Below are 8,912 nucleotides of genomic sequence, written 5' to 3' on the forward strand. Positions count from 1 at the left end.
TAGAAGTTGGAGAAATATCACCCTTTACAATAGCAGCTAACAACATAAAATATCTTGCAGTAACACTAACAAAAAACCCAAAAGACCTGTACAGGAAGAACTTTGAGTCTTTAAAGAGAGAAATCAAAGAAGATACTAGAAAATTTTAAGATCTCCTGTGCTCATGAATAGGTAGGATCACCATAGTAAAAATGGCAATCTTGCCAAAGGCAATCTATAGATTCAATGCAATTCCCATTTAAATACCAACACAATTCTTCACAGTCCTTGAAAGAACAATACTAAACTTTATGAGGAAAAAAAAAAACCCAGGATAGCCAAAACAACCCTGTTTTGCAACTTCTGCAGGCATCACCATCCCTGACTTCAAGCTGTATTATAGAGCCATAGTCCTGAAAAGAGCTTGGTATTGGCACAAAAATAGACAGATAGACCAATGGAATTGAATTGAAAACCCTGATATTAATCCACACACATATGAACACCTTATTTTTGGCAAAGATGGAAAATGGAAAAAAGAAAGCACCTTCAACAAATGATGCTGGCATAACTGGATTCAGACAGAAGATTGCAGTCAGATCCATATCTATTTTCATGGATCAAATGTATCAAAACCTCACTGAACCTCCTACAAGAGAAGTTAGGTGGTACCCTCGAACAAATTGGTACAGGAGACAGCTTTCTGAACATAACACCATTAGCACAAACATTGAGATAGACAATTAATAAATGGGACCTTCTGAAACTAAGAAGCTTTTGTAAGACAAAGGACACAGTCAGCAAGACAAAATGCCAGCCCACAAAATGATCAAAGATAATCACCAACCACACATCCTACAGGGCTGATCACCAAAATATACAATGAACTCAAGAAGCTAGCCACCCAACAACAAACAATGCAATTAAAAGTTGGATTACTTCGAAAGATCAACTACAGTGATGGATTTCCACTACCCCGATGAGCTACTTCAAGAGTATAATTGGGAATTAACAGAACAACCACAAAATTTGAAGAAAATTTGAGACATTGCCAAAAAACTCCAAGACATGCAATTAAAACAGGGCATCCCCGATATTTTAATCACCTGTCTACTGGATTGGATATTCTTAGGTTAGCAGCAGACTGGCTGACATCAACAGCAAACATTAACATGTTCACCTATGAGATTGATCCTGTAATTGTGCTGTTAGAATATATCACACTAATGAAAATGAGAGAGATCCTTGCCTGACCAGGGGACTCTGGAGATGGAATATTTTCTCCTGGTGGTGCCATCTCCAAAATGTATGCCATGCTTGTTGCTCACTATGTTTCCAAAAATCAAGGAGAAAGGAATGGCTGCAGTGTGCAGGCTCATCGCCTTCACATCAAAGCATAGTCACTTTTCTCTCAAGAAGGGAGCTGCAGCCTTAAGGATCTGAACAGACAGCATGATTCTGATTGTATGTAATGAGAGAAGTAAAATGGTCCCATCTGATACTGAAAGAAGAATCCTTGAAGTCAAACAGAAAGGATTTGTTCCTTTCCTTGTGAGTGCCACAGTTGGAACCACTGTGTATGGGGCTTTTGATCCCCTCTTGGTTGTTGTTGACATTTGCAAAAAGTATAAGATCTGGATACAGTTGGGGTGGAGGGTTACTGATGTCCCGGAAACACAAATGGAAGCTGAGCGGGGTGGAGAGGGCCAACTCTGTGACATGGAATCCACACAACATGATGAATGTCCCTTTGAAGTGCTCAACTCTCCTGGTAAGAGAGGAGGGACTGATGCAGAGCTGCAACCAGATGCATGTTTCCCACCTCTTTCAGCAAGATAAGCACTATGATGTGTCCTACAACACTGGAGACAAGGCCTTGCAGTGTGGATGCCACGTTGATGTCTTTAAACTATGGCTCATTTGGAGAGCAAACGGGACTATTGGCCTTGAAGCACATATTGATAAGTGTTTGGAGCAGCCAGGCAGAGTGTTTATACAATATTATCAAAAACCTAGAAGGCTTTGAAATGGTGTTTCATGAGAAGCCTCATCACACAAATGTGTGCTTCTCGTTTGTGCCTCCCAGTTTTCATGTTCTGGAAGACAATGAAGAGAGAATGAGCAACCTCTCAAAGGTGGCACCAGTAACTAAAGCCAGAATGATGGAGTATGGGACGACAATGGTCAGATACCAACCCCTGGGTAAACTTCTTCTGCCTGGTCATCTCAAACCCTGCAACAACTCACCAAGACTTCAACATCCTCATTGAAGAAATCGAACTCCTGGGACAGGATTTGTAATCACCTCGATCTTCAAACTGTTTAAATTCTCTATGTAGACAGTTAAGTTGTCTCAACTATGCAAATGCATTTGGAGTTTGTTCCAAAGTAAAACTATTTCTATTTTAAAAAGTTGGAGTGCAGAACTAAATAGAGAATTCTCAATAGAGGAATCCAAAATGCCTGGAAGAAACTTGAGAAAGTGCTCAATATCCTGAGCCATAAGGGAAATGCAACTTAAAACCATTCTGAGATACCATCTTATTCCTGTAAGAATGGCTAAAATCAATGACAATCTATGTTGGAGATGATGTGGAGAAAGAGGAACTCTCCTCCATTGCTGGTGGGAGTGAAAACTTGTACAACCATGTTGGAAACCAGTATGGTGGTTTCTCAGTAAAATGGGATTCAGTATAGTCATGATCCAGCAATTCCTATCTTGGGCATATATTCAAATAATGCACATTCATATAATAGTTGAACTATGTTCATAGCAGCATTATTTGTAATAGCCAGAACATGGAAGCAACCTAGATGCTCCTCAACTGAAGAATGGATAGAGAAAATGTGATACATTTACACAATGGAGCACTACTCAGCGGCAGTAGTACTGCCACACTGCCAGAGGATCGAGGAAACAAGGAGAACCACAAGAAAAAATTGCATATGTAGGGAGCTGCAGAAAACCGCACCCAAAAGATGGCGCCGGTTTCCGCCCTCCGCCAGCCCGACGGCGAGAGCTTTCTGTGGTAAACAACTCCAAATTAGGTAAAGGTCATGTATCCTCTTAATTCTGCTTGGAGACAACCTATCCTGGCGCGCCACGTAGGGTTAGGTGATTGGTAGATGTAGACTATATCAGGCCCCGTCTCCCTCGGCCCAGGGCCGCCGCCGCCATTATACATTGTACAAAGCAAAGAGGTTCCCGATTAAACTGTGTTTGAAGAAGTTTCCTCGGTGTGGCGTCTTTCTTGCTGGTCAAGGGTGGACGCCGCATGCATAGTCCCTTGAATAAGGGGAGGGGGATAAGAACACCTCACCAAAGTGGGAGCCCGGGGTGGGGGAGAGAAAGGAAGTGGGAAGGGAAGAAGGGAAGGGGAGGAGAATATGAGGACTGAGACAGGGGAGGAATAGAGGAGGGCAAGAAAGGAGTTGCCTTGACAGAATGAGACAGTACAGGTTTGGAGAGAGTTCTGGCACAGGGAAAATGTTACAGGATTCACAGGGATGACCCCAACTAAGAATCCAGGCAGTGGTGGAGAGGATGCCAAAGATGCCCTTCCCCTATAATGAGACTGATGCCCACCTTGGTTACCATTCCTAGAGCCTTCAACCAGTAGCTGTTCGAAGCAGAAACAGGCACCCACAGCTAAGCACTGAACTATACTACTGGAATCCAGTTTTGGAGAGGGAGGAAGGATGAGCAAAGGAACCAAGAGGGGGCTGGAGAAACCCACAGAAACAGTGGACCTGACCTAATGATAGCATGGAGATCCTAGTCATAAAGCTGGAGAAACAGCATTGGACCAAACAAGCCCTCTGAATGTGGGTGCCAGCTAGGAGGCCAAGACAGTCTATGGGACCTCTGACAGTGGAGGCAGTCTTTAACCCTAGAGCACAAATGGACTTTGAGAGCCCACTCCCTATGGAAGGATACTATTGCAGCCAAGATACAGCAAGCAGGGCCTAGGCCCTCCCCAAAACTTTATTATTGACTTTGAAGGTCCCCCATGGAGGGCCTCACTATCCCTGAGGAAGAGTTGGAGGGTGGGTTGGGAGTGGGTTTGTGGGGAACATCAAAAGATGGGAGGGCAAGTAAATGGGTGGATGGATATGTAATTATGAGTAGTAATTAAAGATTAAAAATCCAATTTCACAGAAATATTAACAACACAAAATATTTACAAACCTCAGTGATGTATCAACTGACTGATAAATGGATATTTAAAATACAACACAGAAATCCAATTTAATAATATTCAAAGAAATGAGGTAAAGTACTGTCATGATGGACTATAAATGACACTGAAGGCTGCATATTATATCATTTTTGTCTTCACAAAAGCAAAGGTAACAGGTCATCACTTAACAATCTTGAGTGAAGAGGTGAGTAAGAAATGACCAATAATAGATAAAGGCTTTCTTCTTGGGTGATGGAAATGACCTACAAATTGATAACGATAATTATTGAACTTTTTCAGATGGAAGCTCTCTTTATTTTATTTTTTCAGATTTTTTTTTATTTGGATTAGAACAGGATTGTTTTACACAACAATCCCAGTTCCCTTCTCCCTCCCGCCCTCCCCTACCAGCCACCCCAATTAAAACCCTACCTATCACATATCCTTTCTGCTCCCCCTGGATGCTGAGGTCCACCCCCATGTGTCTTGGCTCAGGGAGCATTCCTCTATATGGAATGGTCTCCCAAAGTCCATACCTATGCTAGGGATAAGTACTGAACTACTACAGGAGGTCCTGTAGATTTCTAAGGTTTCCTCACTGAAACTCATGTTCCTGGGGTCTAGATCAGCCCCATGCTGGTATTCCAGCTATCAGTCTGGGGAGCAAGAGTTCCCCGATGTTCAGGTCAGCTGCTTCTGTGGGTTTCACCAGCCTGGTCTGGACCCCTTTGCTCTTAACTCATCCTTCTCTGCATCTGGGTTCTAGTTCAGTTCAGTGATTAGTTGTGGGTGTCTTCTTCTACTTCCACCAGCTGCTGGATGAGGGCTATCGGGTGGTATATAAGTCAGTCATCAATCTCATTATCAGGGTAAGGCATTTAAGGTAGCCCCCCCTCTGTTGCTTAAATTGTTAGCTGGCGTCTTCATTGTAGATCTCCAGACATTTCCCTAGTGCCTGACTTCTCTGTAAACCCAAAATGTCTCCCTCTGTTATGGTATCTCCATTCTTGTTATCTTCTATTCTTCCCCTGACTCAACCTTTCTGCTCCCTCATGTCCTCTGCATCCCTCCTCTTCTCCCCTTCTCAGTCTCCTAGCTCCATATTCCTTTTCCCATGCTCCCAATTTGCTCAGGGTTTCTTGACCTTTCCTCTTCTCCAGGGGACCATGTATGTCTCTTAGGGTCCTCCTTGTTTACTAGCTTCTCTGGCAGTGTCGATTGTTGGCTGGTAATCCTTTACTCTATGTATAAAATCCACATATGAGTGAGTACATACACTTTTGTCTTTTTGTGATTGGGTTACCTTGCTCAGAATGGTTTCTTCTAGTTCCATCCATTTTCCTGCAAATTTCAAGATTCCATTGTTTTTTTCCATTGTGTAAATGTACCACATTTTCTCTATCCATTCTTCAGTTAAGGCGCATCTAGGCTGCTTCCAGTTTCTGGCTACTACAAATAGTGCTGCTATGAACATCATTGAACAGATGTCCTTGTTGTATGAATGTGCTTCTTTTGGGTATATGCCTAAGAGTGGAATTGCTGGATCTTGTGATAGACTGATTCCCATTATCTTGAGGAGTCACCATAGTGATTTCCAAAGTGGCTGTACAAGTTGGCTTTCTTTAAACAGAACAAAAACACTGGGGAGATATCCCAATGGGTAATAGGCTTTGCTACTCCTGCATGAAAACCCTGATTTTTTATCCGTAGCACTCACACAAAATCAGACTTGATGAAAATATTTGAAAATTTCAGGTCAGAGACCGGTGTATGTTAGGGATTTAACTAGCCAGCCAATCTACCTAAAACATTAACCTCTAGGTTCACTAAGAGAGACCCTGTCTCAAAAGAATGAGGCAGAATGATAGAGAAGAGTACCCAAAATGTGCAGGAGTAAATCTCACAGTAAACAAGCAACAGACCAGGTTTGAAGAGGATAATTATGCTGCTCATAAACTTTAGTTCCTTTCAGAATGTTTTATGGCCTGCTTCAATCATATAAACTTTTACAATTCTGAAAGGAGAAAACTAGGTAATAATATCTGTACTAAATATACAACTACCTGGTTATTCCATTATTTTTAGTATAGTTAATGTATATACAATGTGATAGAAGTTGACAAAATTACTGGGAAAGTTTAGAAATAAGTAGTTTGTTTTTTGTGTACTCTAGGAAACATGGATGCTTTATTAGCCCTAATTACATTTCTTTACCATGCTTTAAACAACTTATATCATTTTTGAGAAAGGAAATTGATCATTCTGAGACTTAGTTTACCATATTTTAGAGTTCATAAGTGTACCTTAGGAACCAGTGTTTATTAGTCATTACTTCTTAGTTCTTTATTGAATTTATTTACACATAAATCTACATATAGATTAAAATACTTACCAATACAGGATACCGAAAATTTATTTATGAGTAATTCATTCTGTAGGAAAATTCAAGATGCTAAGTAGGTCTCCTGATTCCAGCGGGCAATACTCTATTACATGATGGCTTGTCAGGTTATAGGAAAGAGGAAGAACAAGAGTTCATTTGTAAAAATATGAGGCCTTCATGTTTTTATTTTGTTTTGTTTTGCTTTGTTTTTAGTAAGCCAATGAAATATTGACCTACATGAATAAACTCTGTCACATAATTTCTCAAGAAACTAAGGGATGTATATACATATATACAACTCTCCAAGAGCAAATGTAAACGTAACAAACACAATCTAACTAACTGTGTTAGCTCATAAAGGAAGAATAGGTCTTACTTCTTTTGAAGTTCTTAGTCAGTGAGGCATCATAAAGTGTCAGACATTATAACCTATTGCCATCACACCTACTTCCAGTCAGAAGTTGATGGTAAGACGGTATTGATTATGACACCACATACTTGAAATATAACAAAAAGAAATCAAGCTGGTACTGACCTGGAAGCTTCATACCTACTGTCCAACTATGAAAGTGCTAAAAGGTGGCAAGCATGCTGCCAAAAGATCAAAGTAATCATTGATCATATCAAGCTGTGAACTCTGAGAGCTATAACAATGACTAGCTCAGTGAGGCATGGTCTCTTGTACAATAATGGCAGAAATATCATAGGAGTAACTAACCAATTTTTTAATGGATATAGTGCATATAATACAACATGAAACCGATAGTGGCACCACTATAAGTCCAAGAATCGGTGACTATTGATTTTCTAAAAGGGCATACTATTTAACCAACTACTAATGACTTATCATTGTACCCATAGGTGAAGATAACTCTTAAACCATATTAGAGATATTTCTATTTGCAGTACATAATAATAAACAGAGACCTACAACTCGCCAAGTGCAGAGGATAAGAGATTGAAGAATATCTCCTCCAAAGGGTCGGAGATCATCAACATTGATGGGGTACAAAGAGTGTAACACTCAGAGAATGTGTATGACTGCAAGGAAAATGTATGTTCTCATCACAGCAGAGCAGCTATGCACATGAACTAGCAGTGGTTGTGACAGCTTTTACATAACCTGTATTTATCAGCTCATTTAATTTTTTGTTTCCTTTTTTTCAAGTCAAATTTCTCCTAGAAAATTTAAGATAACGGATTACAATGGTTACTTTAATCATGTTTGGAATATTTTATCCTCTTGTTATCATGTCCATTTCTCATTCTAAGCTGCTGACACCATTTCCTGTCTGACCTATGGACCATACATGTTTACATGCAACAAACAACATAGATTGTGTAGTATTTTTCTTTCTGTCTCTGTTTTGTGGCAGGAAACAGTACATTTCATGCTAATCCGTATATACATGACAGTATTTCCTTCTTTTTATGGCTGAAAATATTCTATTATGGAAAAGAGCCATATATCTTTAAAATCATGATTAATATGTTAATTACTTGATCATAACAATCATTTCATAATGTGTTTTTACAGTATAATGTCACATTGTAGTATTTCCATGCAAATAGTTTTGTCACATAAATCTTAGTAATGCTGGAAAGTAAACACAAAGCAAATGTACTCACAGGTGCTTAAAGAAACTGTCTTGTTTGCTGTGATCATTACAAACCACACTCTGTATATATTATTTAAGAAAATCACTTATGCTTCATTCTTGACTTAAGACAGTTTAAGTGGTATCCAACATAAGGCAAATATATGTCTAAAACTACATAGTCTAAAATTGTATCTACTGTACTCATAAATGCTCTGATTTGGGGACAAACTAAAAAATTTTGGTGAGGCAATATGGTAATGCTCCTTTAATGAAAAGCAGAAGTTCTCAATAGGGTCCTAGAAAAAATGTGTTCCACTAGACTAATATTATACATGGGTAATACAAAGTGTTCTATATACTACACATATATCAACTCTTCCCCTCTTGATGTTCTTAATGACATAGTAATTATTTAAAGAAAATAAATAATAATTACATAATATTCTTAAAATAATTTACATTTTATGAAACTATTTTATATTTTTTCAGTTTTCTATTCTTGGTTTTTAATATTGCTTTAATTTTATTATCATAAGATCATAATATGAAATCTGTCTGAACATGTTTTTTTAAAATATTGTAAATTTGCATATAAGCAAATTCCTTTTGCTATGACAATGTCATACTTATATGCCATTTATTTTTTCTAATTATTCTCTCTCCCACATTGTCCTTCTTCATCTCTTCTGCTCCAAACTTGCTGCTCTCCGTTCTCTTCCTGTAATGAGTATTACATCACTCTTATGTTTCACACTCCCCATGAACTTA

General features: G+C 39.1%; 1 pseudogene; it reads left to right on the top strand.

Moving 5' to 3' along the window:
• The first annotated feature begins 284 nt into the window (after positions 1-284).
• LOC100772965 lies at positions 285-2,280 on the top strand (annotated as a pseudogene).
• Positions 2,281-8,912: the final 6,632 nt, after the last annotated feature.

Source organism: Cricetulus griseus, chromosome X (assembly GCF_003668045.3).
Source record: "Cricetulus griseus strain 17A/GY chromosome X, alternate assembly CriGri-PICRH-1.0, whole genome shotgun sequence".
NCBI lineage: Eukaryota > Metazoa > Chordata > Mammalia > Rodentia > Cricetidae > Cricetulus > Cricetulus griseus.